This window comes from Mercenaria mercenaria, chromosome 16 (assembly GCF_021730395.1).
Source record: "Mercenaria mercenaria strain notata chromosome 16, MADL_Memer_1, whole genome shotgun sequence".
NCBI classification, from domain to species: domain Eukaryota; kingdom Metazoa; phylum Mollusca; class Bivalvia; order Venerida; family Veneridae; genus Mercenaria; species Mercenaria mercenaria.
This window is the reverse complement of record NC_069376.1, coordinates 3,456,942-3,475,602: the sequence shown is the minus strand read 5'-3', so window position 1 is coordinate 3,475,602 and position 18,661 is coordinate 3,456,942. Positions and strand designations below refer to the sequence as shown.

The window sequence follows — 18,661 nt, the reverse complement described above, 5'->3', positions numbered from 1 at the left end:
TTACAACATATAACTAACCTTTCTGGATTTAGTCGAATATTATCTAAATATGCAGCCTTTGCAATCATCATCGGTATGTCATCTGGTTTCGGTGTTCCTAGACCTGAAGGATCCAAGTCACGCAGTGTACTAAAAAACTGTTCAACTTCCTGAGTGCCAAGAGCTCTTGCGTTGTATCCGTTTCCTGTAGGAAGATATCTATATATTTGTAGTTTCCGTTCTAAATGGACCAAGAGAGCTTCAAATGTTATGACGGGAATACCAGCAATGTATTGAGTTTTGTATGGAAAGGAACTGAAAGTGAGATTTGACTTGTCTAATAGATACTGTCTAAGCTCAAGCCTCCTTTTGCAACGATCCGCCGCTGATAATCCTGTATTATCTTCTGCTTCATACCACTGCCTAATGACGTGTACGAATTTTGCCTCGTTAACATGGTTGTTTTCAAGCATAAATGTTTCAACGTCCTCTCCAAAAACGCGTTTGGCGAAAGCAACACTTTGTTTATCAATACATTCGTCAACTATTCCAATATTTAGGTTTGTTTCCTTACTAGTAGCAGCATCAATCCATGCCTTTTTTCGAAAACCTGTTATCCCTGTCGTGCATATTTTTGTTCTTAAGCATGTCAGTATATGTGAACAGTCTGTATAATGGAACCGGACTTTTTCATTTCCGTCCTTATGAGGCTTTGAAAACCAGTTCACTTCTGTTGCCTCATCGAACTGGCTTGTTTTTATAAATTGTAATGGGGCATCAGTCCGCCATTGGGTTACCTCATTTTCCCATTTATCTTCGCACATAACGGATATTAAAGTATCTTTTGAAAATGTCTTAATTTTATCAAAAGCAATTTTTTTTAAACTTTGGGGTGACCGAGGTTTCTTTTTAGGATATGAAGTAGTACTTTCAGTGCTGTCATTAAAGACATATTTTCTTATTGTATCAGAAAGCTTCTGTTTTGTCCATGACTTCTTAACATCAATTTCTACGTTACATTTGTCTTTGAGAGTATTGACAAATAATAACAACTCATTCTTTGTCATTTCCTTACACAGCTTATCCGAATTTCTTAATATTTCTGCTAATGTTCCTGAAGTCATGTCCTTCCATTTCTTTCTTGATGAATTTTCAGTCCGTAAATTACTTAACAACAAATCACTTATTTTGTCAACATCTGTTAATACATTGACTGTGTTTTGTTCTTCATGACGTATTTCTGAAAATGTGTCTTGTAACGGATCTGAAATTGTACTTTGTTCATTTTCGGGCTCGAGTGTATTTTCAGAGGCCATTCCATTAACGATGCCTTTTTCTGCAACGTATTGTTGATCTTCCGGTACAGTCAACAATTCGTTTCCATGGATATCGTCAGATATTATGCCATTGTTAGTGTATAAAATTGAATACGCATTCTCTATACGCCAATGAGTATATTCATGTTCACCAAATTCTTGTACTTGAACTTCATCATAATTGCCATCAAGCATAGCGGTAAATTGTTGATAGACTCCAACTGGTTCCGTGTTTTGGAAGTAGTCTGTATGTATTTCATTGCTGTACTCAACACTGGTAACATTAGGTAGGCCTTCTCCTTCTAAGTGATTATCATGTATAGGTGAAAGTGTTAAATCTGTTTCATACTGAAGAGTTTGGTAATGTTCTTTGATCAAACATTCATTTTCAACAGACGATGCCGGTTCTATTACAGGTTCGTTTGTTTCACCAACATTGATATTATTCTTGTTCTTATCACTTTCATCGTCCTGTTGTCTGGGGCTTATAGATTTAGTACACAGCTCTTGTTCGGTTTTTGTCTCTTCTTCGGCTACAGAATATCTTCTTGGATTATTAAATATCCGTAAACTTCTGTCTCTAACATGACCGCAAACAACTACAGATGCACCTTTCTTTTCCATTCTGATTTCATTTAGATTTTTAACAACATACCTATGCTTCAGCTCGGAAAGTATTACATTCTTTGGCTTTGACTTCTCGCCTGCCCAGACGTCTTTCTGCAATTGGTAAATAGTCAGAGGCTTACTATTCTGGTCTCGTACACCAAATTTGTGCCACTGACCATCACTAGAGGTAGCCAAGATATTCAGTCCATTGTCTTCGCAAACGCGTACAACATGCCATACCATTTCACCAAAACTTTCATTTGCCATACTGGGCCCTTTCAGTGCATATGCTACTGGGTGAGCGTTTGTTATTTCTACGTGGTACTTCCTATCAAGATCATTTGCCATGAAAACTAAAATTTCAGACGCGGTAGTACGGAATAAATTGTATGTACTTTGTTGCCAGTTCTGTATTTGGTGATAACAGGATAGAACATCTTCTCTCTTCACATTTGACTCACCATGACAAACAGCAATTTCTTTATGGATTATATACGGGCTATTGTTTGCTGAAGTGTCCCCTTTTAGATCATCTTCAGGAACGTTAATCGCTTCACAGGACGGAACCTCTGCCAATAACTCCACATGGCTTGACTGGAAATCTTTTATCACATTTCTGAGATCCTTGATTTCATCAGGAAAACGTGTTGGTCGTTTCATTGATTTTCCACCGTATGTTTTACAGAGAATACTCCAAATGGTTTCCCATATGTCATTACTAAATTCAACTTTGAAAACTGTGGTTGACTGTTGAGACCAGCATGTAAAGAGGAGTTCTGAGCATGAATATGCCTTCATCTCACAAAGAAGTTGTGGTATGTAATATGATGGTATTTTATAGAATACATCAGTAGTGAATTTATTGTGTGTCTTACATTTATTTTCAAACATCAAAGTAGGTTCAGCATCTGTAGCCTCTCTTAAACTTCCATCTGGACTTACAACTAGGAAGTAAGGTTTATTTTCATATGCAACTGGTGAACACCCTTCTTCGAAGTAATTAAGTGTTGGGTAGTATGCTGGTAGAAATCTACCTACAAGAGTCGCAATACCATCGACTTCATGTTTTGTTCCATACTGCATATTTTTCATTTGTTGTTCAGATGGAATGTCGCGTTCTTTTCCATTAATTACACGATCATAATGCGACTGCTGATCTTTAAGTTTTCCTAACCCTGTAGCAGCATTACAAGTGCTCCCTGTTACTAAAGCTTTATTCCGTACTTCGTGCCATTGTTCTGTACGTTGTTTTATATATTTAGTATCACTGGTATCGTTGTTTGAATTAAGTTGGTGGTAATTATTTTGTCGACAAAGATCAACCGACCCCGAATCAGAAAATGTACTGCTCTTTCTGTTCATTGCAGCCATGAAATACAGTAATCTCGCAATCAGTCTGAGTGCATCATCTATGGCTTTTTCAATATCATATTTGTTTACTTTCATGCTGCTTATGACAGGTGCGTATTTGGAATTTCTCCAATTATTTTTCTCGCTCTCGCCAAGTTGTATAAACTTTTCAATTCCTTGATTCAGTTTAACCATTTGCTCTCTTAGGTCCTTTATTCTTCCGCTTATCATGGAAACTGTTTTCTTCATTTCTACAATAACTAGTGTGTATTCCGTTTGAGGCATGTATTCACTATCCATACTATCAATTTCACAGTATACATTGGCAGTGTGTTCATGCTCTTCGTTAAATCTTTTTTGTCGATCTTTTAAGGTCGGCGGTGACTCAAAGCCCCAGCAATCAATGTCTCCCATATCTTTACCTTTCCCTCTGGCAATTTTTTTCCCGTCTATTCCTAATTTCATTGGTATCGATCCTATATGTTTAGCCAAGCCCTTTATAGTGTCTAAAAGAACTCCTGGATATATTGGCTCAATGGAATCTTTTGATATGAGTTTCCTTGAAGGAACCGCAAAGTTTATCTCTGAATCTAGTGTAGAACAATAACCAGTATCATGCATTCCACTTATTACTTGACCAGAGTTCCGAGGGCCGCTCATAAATCTTAAAAATTTCCCATGAAACAATCTGTATCCAACTCTCCAGAAATCAATGGTTTTTTCGTGTACATACCTCATTTGCGAAGAACTAGAGCGGGAAAACCATTCAACAACGTCAAGAAATAACAAGTAGCAAATATTCTGCATAGGAAACTTCTCTTCGGCCACAAGGTTACACCATTTTTTATATAATTCTAGCTGGCCATGTTCTTTTAAACTTTCTATCACAGCAGGTATCGCATTGTTTATTTCATTTATATCATTACTGTCGTCAAAAACTTCAGTGTTTATCATTTCACAATCTGGAATATCGTTTGTGAGTGGTTGGGTGATTTCAGCGGCATTCGTTTTGTCTATATTTTTTTCTAAGTCTTGATTTTCACGACACATTTCATTCTCATGTTCAAATTCATTGTTTTCATCAACAGACCTGCATTTGGTTTCAATTTTGTTCTTACTCACGCGCAGTCGATTATCATCTGTTACCAATAAAGCATGAGTGGCTGGTCTGACATTCTCTAATGATTTTGTTCTGTATCCTGTCTTACCGGTACAGCAGTCCAGTTCTATTTGCTTATATTTCACAGTTTCATGTTCATGTTTGTCCGATAAGTGCTCAATAATACTATTATAAGTATCTACTTTTTCCTCGCAGTAATAGCACGAGTAGGGTAACATCTGTCTGCAAAGTAAAAAAGAACATTACCTAGCTGCTTCCGTAATTTCTAAAATTGGCCAAAGCCTATATTGTTTTCACTTACATGCGAAAATGTCACTCAGCTCTAAGGCAACTACAAACGGAAAAAAGTTATGAATCGGAACTGGTTAGTTATATGTGTGGTAGAGATAACACCATCAAAAATAGTCTGATGTTGGATTAAACAGTAGTTAACAGAACTAGTCATTACGTCTCATGTCTACTCTTAAATCGGAATGACTCACATCAATTCCTGAGAGAGCCAAGCAAGAACTCACTAATTGATAAATTCATTGAATTAATAAGATATTAAAATATGAGCGTCTTTTGAACCTAACAGACATTTTAACAAAATTCTATGGTGGCTGATATATGCCATTCCGTCTTTCCGCCAATTTTGGGCGCCGATTTATAACGTAAATATCGACTTTTCGCTCAGCGCCCCCACTAATTATCATGTTTTCAATCTGCGCCCCTGCCCTTTCTTATTCCTAGTATTTTCTCTATGGAGAATCGCAGACCAAAGTTTAGATTTAATAAGTAAATCGTCGGTGGAAAACTGGCTGATCAGCGGGCGCCGAGCAAGAAGTTGAGGTTTGAAAGGCATAATGGTGGGATCGCCGAACGAAACGACGATGATTAGCCTTCTTAATTATTGGCACAGCCCTTTTACATATTGAATCTTGCTCCCCCCCCCCCCCACGCTAATAATCGTGTTTTCGCTCCGCGTCGCCACATGTTAGCGCATTTTTGCTCGCTAACCACTCAGCGTTTAATTTTTTTAATTCTCCGTGTTTTCGCTCGACGGGGTCGAATTGACGAAATGGTATAAATCAGCCACCGTAAAAATCTTCTATTTGTCTGTTATAAGTGTTTACTGAATCTGAATCTTATATCTAATAAAACAAGTAAAATATTATTCGTAAGAAGTTCAACATTTATTATACATTCAGTGTAGACGTATGGTAAGTTAAAATTAAAATTAAAAAAAGAACAGAAAACTTGTCAGTCCGTTATAAATGAGTAATCAAACACTTATTCCACACCCCCACTAAAAAAAATAGCGCACGCAAAAACTTGCTAAAGTGAAAACATTTTATGCTAAATCAAGGAATTTTAACTGCTTATACTGTTCAGGTATTTATCAGATATTTAAATCCAGCTACAGAAAGTTAGATGTTGCTTAATTTTACAAAATGATTGGCATTTATGCAGTGTGGTGAACTTTAATCTGTTTCTTGCCAGACCGCCCCGTAGTCTTGTTGTTAAGATTTCAGTATCGACCTGGCTCTATATACTAGTATATATTTCGTACGGATGTTCATAGCATTATACTGGTACTCAAAAACGTTGAGATTGAACTGAAATATTGTTTATAAAACGGCGTTTAACCAAACGCACAAACGCATACGCACGCACAAACGCAAGCAAGCACACACATATCTTCTTGCAAACCTTACTGTCCACTGATCTTTCTGAGTCCTATGAATGTTTTGAAGCACGTTTTTCATTTTTCAACGAAATCCCAGGACATATTAAATTTTAGCATTGATCAGTTTTCAAGAACCTTTTTTACAAAAAATAATGTTAAAATATAGTCGCCGTAAGTTTTAACATAAAAAGATCGACTTCTGGGAGTCATTTTTTAACGGTATGAAGATTTATAATCATACAGGCACCACACTGAGAGTAAACAACCACAAGGTCTACATTTCTGAAGACTTTTCTCTAGCTGTACTTGTTGAGCGTCAAAAAAATACACACCTGTGCTATGTGAGTGCCGTTTTGAAACCCCTTACCATCTTTAAAAACGAGTCATTCTTTAAATATAACAAATTAAGGCTTGGAATTTGAACTGGTTATTGTAGGAAGACATGACTAAACGACACTGTATCAAAAATGAATACTTTTGGAGTATTTACTGAGTATTTTACGTGTTTTTTGGACATTTGACATTTTTAAGTCAAACGTTCACGTTTAACTCGCCGTATTTTCTTTATTTCAAGATGAAATGATGTGACACTCACAGAACATAGTTATCAATTATTCATCAGGGCGCAGATATCTTTCATTTTAAAAAAAGTTTTGAATTACCGGAGATACAATAAGAAATACTTACACCACCGCTCCTCCAAAATCGCTTATCGAGCGCTGTATGTGTGAGTGCCATCTGTACTTGGGAGCGCCGGTGTCGCGTGAATATCACACGCGTGGTAATATTACCACGCGTGTGATAATTACGCGGCGGCGTGAGAATCGCACGGTTCCGGGTATAGCCGTGATAATCGCACGGGCGGTCTTAGCTTTAGATACATATACCAGTATGATACATAAAATTATTCAGGAATGATTTCTGCATCAATGGGTATAAAATAATTGGGTGTTCAGGCGCGTATCAATTCGGGGTTGTGCATCAAAGCCACATACTTTAAAAAAAAAAATGGGATTTTTTTTTTCATAAATATAATTAAGTCTTTCTTTTTAGAATAGTTTCAATATTTTATCTGAATTGGACTGACATGAATATTAGGAATCCAGGGGCGGAGAATGATGGGGAAAACACGTGCGTGCATGCTAAAATATAATAATATTTTGGTAAAATGTTTATTTAAGGGAAACAATTATACTCTGTATAAGCGGACTATTTATGTGCGTGAAACATAATTATAGCATTGCACGCTCTTCTTTTTTGAAAGAAATAAAGAAATCTATCTATCTTCGAAATCAATTATAAATATGTTTGTGTACTGCAATAAAACGAAATGTTTATGATGAGCTAATAGGTCTTTATAGAAACCAGGGGCGGATTATATTGACGCCTTTTTGATAGAGAAATATGACGTACAGCGTATGTTAAAATCATACGGGTGTTGTTAGTTTTAGACATATATACAAAAACCACGTACAAGGTTATCAGGAATGATATTTAATATGCAGGTGCGTAGCAACTCGGTGTGTGCATCAAAGCAACATAGTTTTAAGAAAAAGGAAAGTGTTGTTTTTTTTCATAAACAAAATGTTTCAGACCTTTTAAGAATAGTGTTAACACGTGTTCGTACATTTATTTTTAAACCGAATATTATGAACTGATAAAATCTTTGATAATCCAGGGCGGCTAGTAACTGATACGAACTTTAAAAAATCCAGGGCGGCTAGTGAAGAGTATACTACGATAAATGTCTATGCAGGCGGCGTAATTGTAGGTATATATGATATACCTATAAATGCAAAAATGATTCAGAAAGACTTCTGCATCTATTTTTAAAACTTTATTTTCTGATGCGTGGCTTGAGGCCATCGCAAGGGTGCACACTAAAATGTAATAACATTTTGATGAAAATATATTTATTTCTATTTAAAGAAAATAATTATTCTGTATTGAGCAATTATCTGCGTGGCAACACAGCATCCTGTGGATTAATTTCGACGTGATTTTTCCGTGTAGTGCATTAAAATCAATGTTTAACGACGAGTTGATTCATTAAAATAAACAGGGCAGGGCGGTTACTTAACATTTTTGCGGTTCGGCGTGTGGCCGTTAAAATCGAACGGACGTTGTTAGTCTAAGCTGGAACAACTGATACATATTAGACCTTCCTGGTTTAAGACATATATAAAATACGAGTACGATGTATTAATTTTTTCAAGAATAATTCCAGCATTTAATGGCGTATTTTTTTCTTTTAATATTCAGGTGTGAAGAAACTCGGGTGTGAGCACCAAAGCAACATATTTTAAAAAAATGGAAAATTAATAAAATATTTCATATTAAAATTTGTCTTAAAAAGTTCCCGTATATTGTGATAAATACTCGGCGGCGTGAGAATCACACGGTTTCGGGTATAGCCGTGATAATCGGTCGGTTTTAGTTGTACACATATTTTCCAAAATGATACATAAAATTGTTCAGGGATGATTTCTGCATCAACGGGTATAAAATATTGGCTATTCAGGCGCGTATCAATTCGGAGGTGAGCATCAAAGCCACATACCTTGAAAAAAAAGGTTTTTTTTTTCATGAAAATATGTGCCTTTCTTTTTAAAATAGTTTCAGTTATTCAATATATTTCATCTAAATTGGACTGAAATGCATAACCACGAGCTGATAAACTATTAAAAAAATCCGGGGCCTGGGCGGGTACTAGGCATTTTTTGCGGGGTATTTATTTATTAATTTAATATTCTGGTGCGTAGCAACTCTAAAGTGAGCATCAAAGCAACATATTTTGAAAAAAAATGGGAAAAGTAATAAAGTATTTCATATTAAAAGTTTTCTTAAGGTTTCCGTATCTTGCGATAACTACGCGGGCGGCGTGAGAATCACACGGTTTCGGTATAGCCGTGATAATCGCACGAGTGGTCTTAGTTTTAGACATATATACCATTATGATAAATAATATTATTCAGATTGATTTCTGCATAAACGGGTATAAATAATTGGTATTCAGGCGCGTATCAAATCGGCGTGTGCATCAAGCCACATCCTTAAAAAACGGCGTGAGAATCACACGGTTTCGGGTATACCGTGATAATCGCACGGGCGGTCTTAGTATTAGACATATATACTTTGAAAACGAGATGCCCAAGGGCAACACGTCGAGCCTGCCGGCTGTCAAAAGGACTGGGAGTTGCACACGAAACTCTGTCTCACCGAGACAAACATTTGTGCCAAATAAAACAGTTGTGTCAGGTTATTTTATAATCCCACATTCAATGACAAAGTTATTGTCCGAACAAGGTCAATTATAGCCATATTTGACCTTTAAACTTCAAGTCTGACCTTAACCTTTGAGATATTGACACAGGCGTTGCGCGCGATACGCCATCTCATGGTGGTGAAGAAGTGTGCCAAATCATTTTATAATCCCACATTCAATGACAAGGTCAATTATAGCAATATTTAACCATTAAACTCCAAGTGTGACCTTGACCATTAAAATATTGACGCTGGTGTTGCATGCAACACACCATCTCACGATGGTGAACAATTGTGCCAGGTCATTTTATAATCCCACATTCAATGATGAAGTTATTGTCCAGACAAAGTCAATAATGGCCGTATTTGACCTTTAAACTCAGTGTGACCTTGACCGTAAGATGTCTACTCGGGTGTTGTGCGCGACACGCCGTCTAATGATTGGTGAACAATTGTGATAAGTTATTTTAAAATCCCACAATCAATCAATGACAAACTTATGGTCAGGACAACGAAATACGGACGGACACCGAAAAACCATTTGGACAACGGGCTCTACAAAAAACGGCTTGAGAATCACACGGTTTCGGGTATAGCTGTGATAATCGCACGGGCGGTCTTAGCTTTTAGACTTATATACCATTATGATATATAAAATTAAATGCCATATAAATGATCAGATAGTGATATATTGTTTGTTAATAATTTCTAAATAAATGCACTTTTCTTACTTCTATATATAAAACTCGTTTTATATGATTATGTACTTGATATAAACAAAATAAATCAAGACAAAATTGCTGAGTAATCATACTTTCACCATTGAATCAGGCCATTCACTTATTTTTATATTCAGGAATGATTTCTGCACCAACGGGTATAAATAATTGGGTATCCAGGCGCGTATCAAATCGGGCGTGTGCATCAAAGCCACATTCCTTGAAAAAATGTGATTTTTTTAATAAAAATAATTGTCTTTTTTTGGGAGGGATTTAACGTCGCACCGACACATGATAGGTCATATGGCGACTTTCCAGTTTTAATGGTGGAGGAAGACCCCAGGTGCCCCTCCGTGCATTATGTCATCACGAGCGGGCACCTGGGTAGAACCACAGACCTTCCGTAAGCCAGCTGGATGGCTTCCTCACATGAAGAATTCAACGCCCCGAGTGAGGCTCGAACCCACATCGATGAAGGGCAAGTGATTTGAAGTCAGCGACCTTAACCACTCGGCCACGGAGGCCCCAATCTTTCTTTTTAGAATAGTTTCATTTTTTTTCTATATATTTTATGTAAGTTGGACTTATATGACCAATCTCTCTATCAACTTAATGGTCCTAGGCTCAAGAGATTTTGAGTTATCCGGAAACCGACTGCATACCGACCAACTGACAAACATCTGCAAAACAATATACCCCTCCTTCTCCGAAGTGTGCATGTGCATGTCAGAATGAAAACAATCGAGGCCTTCTTTTTATTTATTTTCTAATTTACCAAGGTTCATCGTTCTGATGCTTCAGTATTTAACCACCCGGACTTACGCCTTGATTACTAATAAACAAGGAAATAAAGCTCTATATATTCTGCGATAAACAACGGTTGACGCATGGACTGGTAAGAGACCATTATGACATCAATTATGACATCAATTATGACGTCAGATTACAGCATGACGTTCGATATATTACCCCTCCGGTAAATGAAATCTAACATAATAATTATTTAAGTAGGTCAATCAAAAAATATGAGCCGTGCCATGAGAAAACCAACATAGTTGGTTTGCGACCAGCATGGATCCGGAACATCCTGCACATTCTGGTCAGGACCCATGCTGTTCGCTTTTAAAGCCTATTGGAATTGGAGAAACTGTTAGTGAACAGCATGGATCCTGACAAGACTGCGCGGATGCACAGTCTGGTCCGGATCCATGCTAGTCGCGAACCCACTATGTTGATTTTCTCATGGCGCGGCTCAATTATAGTTATCGGGTATGAAACTCTAAGACTCTTTAAAAATAATTTTTCAAGAAGTGTTTAACAAACTGGATGGGTTTAAACTGGATGGGAGTTTAGATTCTATATGGAAAATCATATTGAAGAACGATCTTTTATGAAACCTTCTCAACATTTATTTTATGTTTATACAATTATAAGGATCTAAACACCAACTATGGCTCCAATGGCTGATGAAGATATTGCATAATAACTAAGTCTGTTTTAAAATAATTATGTAATATGAGAGATAAAAGATAAAGTGTATCAAAACACTATACAAGTACATTTTAAGCAAAAAAGGGCATAATTTATTAAATTTTGGTGCAAGAGTTATGCATCTTGTGTCATATGATGTGGGTGATGATGTTGAACAACTATTTTAAGTTATATTATTGTAATGGTAAGACTTAGTGTTGAAAGATTCAAAGCTATATGTCAAAATGTGAACTTGTACAAAAACTGAACCAATTTCAAAGTCCAAAAGGGACATAATTCAACCAAATTACTCTACATGTTATTAACTCTTGCCTATAGAGACTATTATTATAAACAAGTGACAAAAGTTTCAAAGGGCCATAGTTTCAGTCAAATCCTTGATGGAGTTATGTACTTTTGCCTAAAACATGGTATAATGATGATAAATTACTGTTGTAAGTTTCAATACTTTCAAAAGGTCCTTTTAAAATATGGACTGGTAAGAAAAACTTAAAACTGGTGTAATGCCAATGCCGATGCCATGGCGAGTATGATAGGTTTACTTATTTTTCAATCAATCTAACTTTAAACTGAAAACCTCCTAGAAACTGTGATTCTATGAAGTGCACACTTGAAGATAATCCGCTGAATATAATCATCATATATGAAAGTCCTCCTTAAATCAAATTTCACAAATTGAATAACAAATTCATCTTCTTTGACCATGTATAAAGGCCTGGCATATGGTATGAACTCCACTGGACAGCATGATGTGCCAAGAAAGCAACTTCAAAAGCTGATGGCTGACCTAAAACAGATAGAATAATATTTTATAATGATGTCACTTAATTAAGTTAATTGCAGTATCAAATGACAAATATATTGCATACTGAAATAGCTAAATTTGGTTTTATCCAAAACATTTTCATTTTAAAATCATTTTTTTGAACAAGTCTGCTTTTTGCTTAATAATATGCTACTTTATATGAAGGTCACACTGACATTTAACATTTTAATGTAGCAAAAAAACAAAACAAAACAAAAAACAAGAAAACAACAACAAGAAAAAAAACAAGAAAACACATGATATGATAGTGTTCTAAAGTTCTTGTGCTCAATGCTTTTAAGTCAAAATTTCAACCAAGAGTTACCTACCTTGGTTTTCAATAGGTTTGATGACAAGATCTTATATAAATGCTCATTTTCTACCAAATTCTGACCAAACTAGCTATATGGACAATTTTAGCCTACATTTTCTTATAGGTCAACTAGCATAAATTTATTCCCTATATATTTATAATCCCCACTAAACAGAATCCTGTCCAAACCAATTTGATAAGGATTCATAAAACACCTGTGGACTTGACATGTAGTCCATGTCAGAGGATCATAAATTTAAGAGATATGTACATACATAATTGGTTATTTCCAGTGTTTTGCATTTTATTGATTGAAATGCAGCTTTTTTCAGAATATACACACTTTTTAGTTGATGATATACTAATTGTAATTTCTCAGTCATGTTGAGTAATGTCCCAACCAATTAAAATTTAACTCTTACAGCAACGCAATTCTCATCCTTTTAGAAAAACTTCACCTGTATCTAACAAAAATAATTAAAATATATTTAAAACACAATAAGAGAAGTGACAAGTACTTTTTATTCAATTATTATGATTAATCTAAGTAACAAAATAAAACCAGAAAAAATTATCACTGCTGGATTTTATTAGAAATTAATAAAGTGCTCCATTGCATTTTAATTAAATTTCATTGTAATAAAACTTGATTCATCATAAAATGAAAGTACTATTGTATCTTATCACTATTAAGCCCTAATTTAATCAAGTGTTCTAAACTTGTTGTAAAGGTAAGAAGTGATTTGCTGTAAAGATGAAAATTGTCACATGCAATCTGTGTACTGAACAGTAGCTTTAAAGAAGCTGTTTATGATAAAACAGAAGCTAGTCTATCAATAGTCTAGCCTTGTAAATTGGCCCTTACTGCAATGCATTGCAGAGATAATTATCATTATGGATAAATTGTTAATCAATTTCTAAATAAAAATGGGGCATCACTCTGAAAATATTGCTGACAGTGTCCCTTGTCAAACATGTGCATACAGTATCTTTTGAAAGCTAAAATATATTTAACTTAAGAAATAAACTTGAACCAATGCTTACGCCAGGTTGAGTAGTCGAGCTAAACATTGTGTATGATGGATAATCCACCTATGCAGTTCACAGCTCCATTAAAGATGAGTTTAAAAAGGCAAAACAAAATATTGATATAAAACATTACAAGTATCACTGACCTTGTAAAGTTCTCTATCCAATAAGAAGTACTTCCACTGATGCAAGTGTTAGCATGAAGTTCTTCTATTTCATTGTCTTAACTGGAAGTATATTAATTTTTTAGATTACTTTTAAGAAAAAATCTATAGTGCAAAGATGATATAAAGCACAGAGGTAAAAAAAAAACAATAAGATGTTATAAAAGCAAATAAAGGACTCAGTTTCTACATACACTGTACCTACATTTTGGTAAGTATTCCAAGTTCAAAGACAAAGATTTCAATATTCATAAAGTTCTCCAGATTTCCTTATAAGAAAATTTTGCATTATCAAAATATATTTATGTCAACTGTCACCATACATACATAATATAATGAAAACACAACTGCTTTACAAACTTTAAGTATTTTACTCTCTAAATCTTAACATTAGAATGATTTTTAAGTCTAAGAACTTTGATAAATATGGGCAAAGATTTTTTTTCCAAATCCTATTGCCATACTTTTCCTTTTAACATACCAGTATCTGTAATACTGACACTACAAATTATTATGTTTATCTAATGCACTAATGGCATGTTTGCCAGTAAACACACTGATATCTGTATACTAGCTCCTAGATTATAATATATTTAAAAAAATATTTCTAAAATTGTGAATATAGCTAGTCTACAATCTGTGATTACATAAAGGTAATTTCTCCAAAATAAAATCACTAAATTAGAGTGGCATCTGACACTATTACATCAAAGTAAGAAAAATGACAAAGTTTGAATTTTTTTCATAATTCTTAATTATCAGTCTAGTGGCTAGTCTATGAGATTTGTAACTTATATAGTATAACTTACAAATACTTTTATAAAGAACCATTCACCATGTTCATATAGATCTGTAAGAATGTCCATCCTTACCTAAATCATTGAACTGTGGTGATAGCCTCTCCAGCTGCAAATATTGGTTAATCTTTCCCCATTAAATTAAAGATGGTCATCATGATCAACCATTGACTTTCAAGTACCAATCTGAAATATACATTTATATGTGTTGATAATATAGGTTTGTTACAGTGGAGTGATCAGCTATGAGGAAATATCTGAAATGCAGACAACAATTTTATTTTATGAAAAAAAAAATCACCACTTGGAACATACTATTTTCTAATTAATATTAATTCAACTCAATATCAATAAATGGGAAAGTATCAATGGTCATTTTCTTAGTTATATAAAGTTTCACCGTAGATCACATAATGTATAATGATGAAAGATTTTTTTAGTTAGCATTAATTTTGGTAGTAACTATATATACATTAAAACTCCTGAGTAAATGATCTGAATCACATGCTTTATTTAATAAAAATGTATCAGTAATAACATTAGAGCCCTTCTGAAAAAATGTAATGTAGCTGTAATATAAGTGACCCCCCCCCCCCCCCCCCCACCCCTCAAATACCAGACTTTTTAATCCCCAATATACAAGATCCTGTCTGGTCCAGTCAGATTAGGGTCCATAAAACCCCTGTAGACTTGATATTGCCAGAGAATCATAAATTTTATTGCCTACAGATAAATTGGTTATTTTCTGTGTTATGCATTGCTGTTTTTTTTTTCTTTTTTCTTTTCAGAATGTACACAAATTATTTAACTGATAATATACTAATACTGATTGCTCAGTCATGTTTGAGTAATGTCCTGGTCAGTTAAATTACAACTCTTATAGCAAAGCAGTTCTCACTCCTTAACAATAAATAATTATTTAAGAGAAATTACAAGTTTGTTTATTCAATGATTATGATCTTTTTATCAAAAGTAACAAAATAAAACCTGCCAAAAAATGTAATTGCTGAATTTTATTAGAAATTAAAGAAGCCGTCAGTTGCATTTTTAATAGATAAAAAGGGGATATGGACAGAAGGATTTTATATATTAAAATGCATAATTCCCCTAGTGCTGTCTAAATAACGTTTCTTTTATGTATAATAAAATCCAGCAATAAAGATATATCATTGTTCAAAATACACATAATTTATTATTTCTAAAAGCTAAGTGCCTGAATGCATTTTTTACATTTTTGATAAAAAAAACAGCAATGATGAGATGTAAATCAAAAATATGATAAAAACACTGTTTTATCTTATCACTTTGTGTATTAAATTTAGCCCTAATTCAATCAAGCTTTCCAAACTGGTTATAAAGGTGAGAACTGATTTGCTACAAAGGTGAGAAATATCACCTGCAATTCATTTACTGCAATTCATTTACTGCACAGTAGCTATACAGTAGCTTATTATGATAAACAAAAGCAAGCCTATCAATGGTCCAGACTTGTGTATTGGCCCTTACCTCCAATACCAGACCTTATCATCCCCATAGGCCACATAAGGAAAATGAGTCGTGCCACGAGAAAACCAACATAGTGGATTTGTGACCAGCATTGATCCAGACCAGCCTGCGCATCTGCGCAGTCTGATCAAGAACCATGCTGTTCGCTTTTAAAGCCTCTTGGAATTAGAGAAACTGTTAGCGAACAGCATGGATCCTGACCACACTGTGCAAATGCGCAGGCTGGTCTGGATCCATGCTGGTCGCAAACCAACTACGGTATGTTGGTTTTCTCATGGTATGGCTCAAATAAAGTATAATCTAATTTTATTTAAAAAAAAAAATAAAAGAAATCTGACACTTAACAACTAAAAAGTTGCAAAGGGGACATTTTTGGGTGTATATACATTCATCAAATGTCTGAGAAAGTTGATCTATTAAACAAAAAAACATACTGTGTCTTCACAGCTGAAATGATAAAGATCTTAGAAAAACATTAGGACTTAGAAAACTAATGGGGTTATGAAATTGTAGTGTTCCACATTAAAATTTTGTACTTTTTCACTACATTTTTTGTGAAGAGGGTTCCATCACAATATGTGAAATATTGGTGAGAGTAAGATGTTGGTAATGAAAAAAAGAGTATTTTGCTTTAAATGTGCAGAGTTTAAGCTTACTGGAACCACTCTCGAGTCCGCTTCTTGGAATAACCAGTACTATGTCATATGAGAAGTCCTGACCCCACTGGGGCTCGAACCCACGACCCGGATTGAGCTGAGCCAACAACTTACATACCACTAATTTAACATAAATCAATGAAGAACTCGTGCGGACGCATTGGTTGATAGGGCTAATACGCTGTCCTACAGAGGTGAAGGCCCCAGGTTCGATTCCTGGCAACTCCCATTGCGGTGTGACCTTGGGTAAGGCACTTTATCATGATTGCCTCAGTCGGCCCAGCTGTAAATGGGTACTCGCAAATTGCTGGGGGTAAGGTATAATTGGTTTTAACTGTTCTTAAAAAATGGTCGCTCAAAAGCTCTACAGAGCTTATGTTCATTGTTTCACAAAGCGACGTTAGATAAAATTTACCTTTAACCGAATCCCCTTTTGAAAAGTGTTTTTTTTTTTAAATTAATTTCAACATATCTCAATATCTCCTCTGTTCCATATGATATGGATCCCGTTTTAAATTTTTGGATTACATATCCAACTGAACATCTAATTACGGATCACTTTTTTCGAATTTCAGTAGTTGAAAACAGCTAATAAATCACAATTACAACTGCTTAGTAGACCTAGATCTATATTGTAAAATTATGTCACTCTGGCCCTGAAGAACTTCAAGAAGTCTTAGAGCACCCGCACACTACTGTAGGTGTTATTATTTTAAACTGGTTGTATGTAATCTACTAGATCCATATTATATGTGGAAACAGATAAATAAGATAAACAAGTGACTGTCAATCAGAAAGATCTAAAATCTACAAGATTTTATTTCAAAAGTGCAAATCTACTTACTTTCGATTTCGCAAGCTCCGCCATCTTGTCTCTTCAGGCGGCGAATGATGAAATTAAAACGTGCGAATTACGCTTTTCTCCAAAGGTGTAATTACACCGATAACAGATATTTGCCTATGGGTATGTCAAGCAAGTTATAAGAGTCTTAAATTAACAAGAAGTTTTACTGAAGAATAATATGACATTTTTGAAATAACCACTCATTATTTGCGCATCGCGGCCATGTTTTTTCGTAGATTTTTAGACAAAAAGGTGATTTTCAGAGCGTGTAAATCTTATTATTTTGAGTAGCTATTCACAAACAACAGTCCCATGCACAATATTTAACACCTCTAGAAAGTTTTAAGACAATCTGATTCGTGAAAAAGATAAGTTACTGTGTTCTGCAAGTTTTTTCTGAAGCACCATAAAAGCCGGTAAAATACGTCTAATTGGGCATATTCAAATCAATATATTTAAATTTCAGGAATATAAAATCAAAATCAAATTATGTAATTTACAAAAGCTATCTTTGAGAATTTAATATGCAAAATTTTGCAAATATTGAACAAAGAATAAGCATTTGGGCAGGTTTTGAAAAACATATATAAACCGTGGACCTGGTCACGACCGTGTGATAATCACGCTACACCGGTACCAGGGTGTGGTGATGTATATTCTGTACTGTATGATGAGTTGATTTCGTAGCCGCCGGATTTTCTTCTTTTCCGGTCACGTGTATATTCCGATAAGGGACCGTACGAAGGGGGCACATTTCTGGACAGTTCAACACCTTTAAATACTCACCATATTTAAAAAGCTGTTACATGTCTCCGTCATAGTGCACTTGCAACAATGTATCAGTGCTTACACATTACATAACAAGGTTAAACTTCGTTTTTGACATTGTTTACTTTTAGTTCTTTACAAATGGCATTCCCCTTTAAAGGGGGACAACTCTTTTAAGAATAGTTTAAGTATCTAATTCTACCGGACAGAATGTTCAGAATCATGTATATAACATATAGGTAATTTTTAAAGACGTTGCTCG

At 34.9% G+C, this 18,661-nt stretch overlaps 1 long non-coding RNA gene across 2 annotated transcripts; it reads right to left on the bottom strand.

The window, feature by feature from the left end:
* Positions 1–11,483: 11,483 nt before the first annotated feature.
* On the bottom strand, positions 11,484–18,267 carry LOC123540884 (uncharacterized). Of its 2 annotated transcripts, XR_008367592.1 has the most exons (5): positions 18,231–18,267; positions 17,632–17,745; positions 14,701–14,811; positions 13,811–13,891; positions 11,484–12,304 (listed from the first exon to the last, which is right to left on the bottom strand). It is a non-coding gene; the product is annotated as an uncharacterized LOC123540884 (long non-coding RNA). The 2 variants fall into 2 exon arrangements; XR_008367591.1 differs by lacking the exon at positions 18,231–18,267 and having other exon boundaries at positions 17,632–17,769.
* Positions 18,268–18,661: the final 394 nt, after the last annotated feature.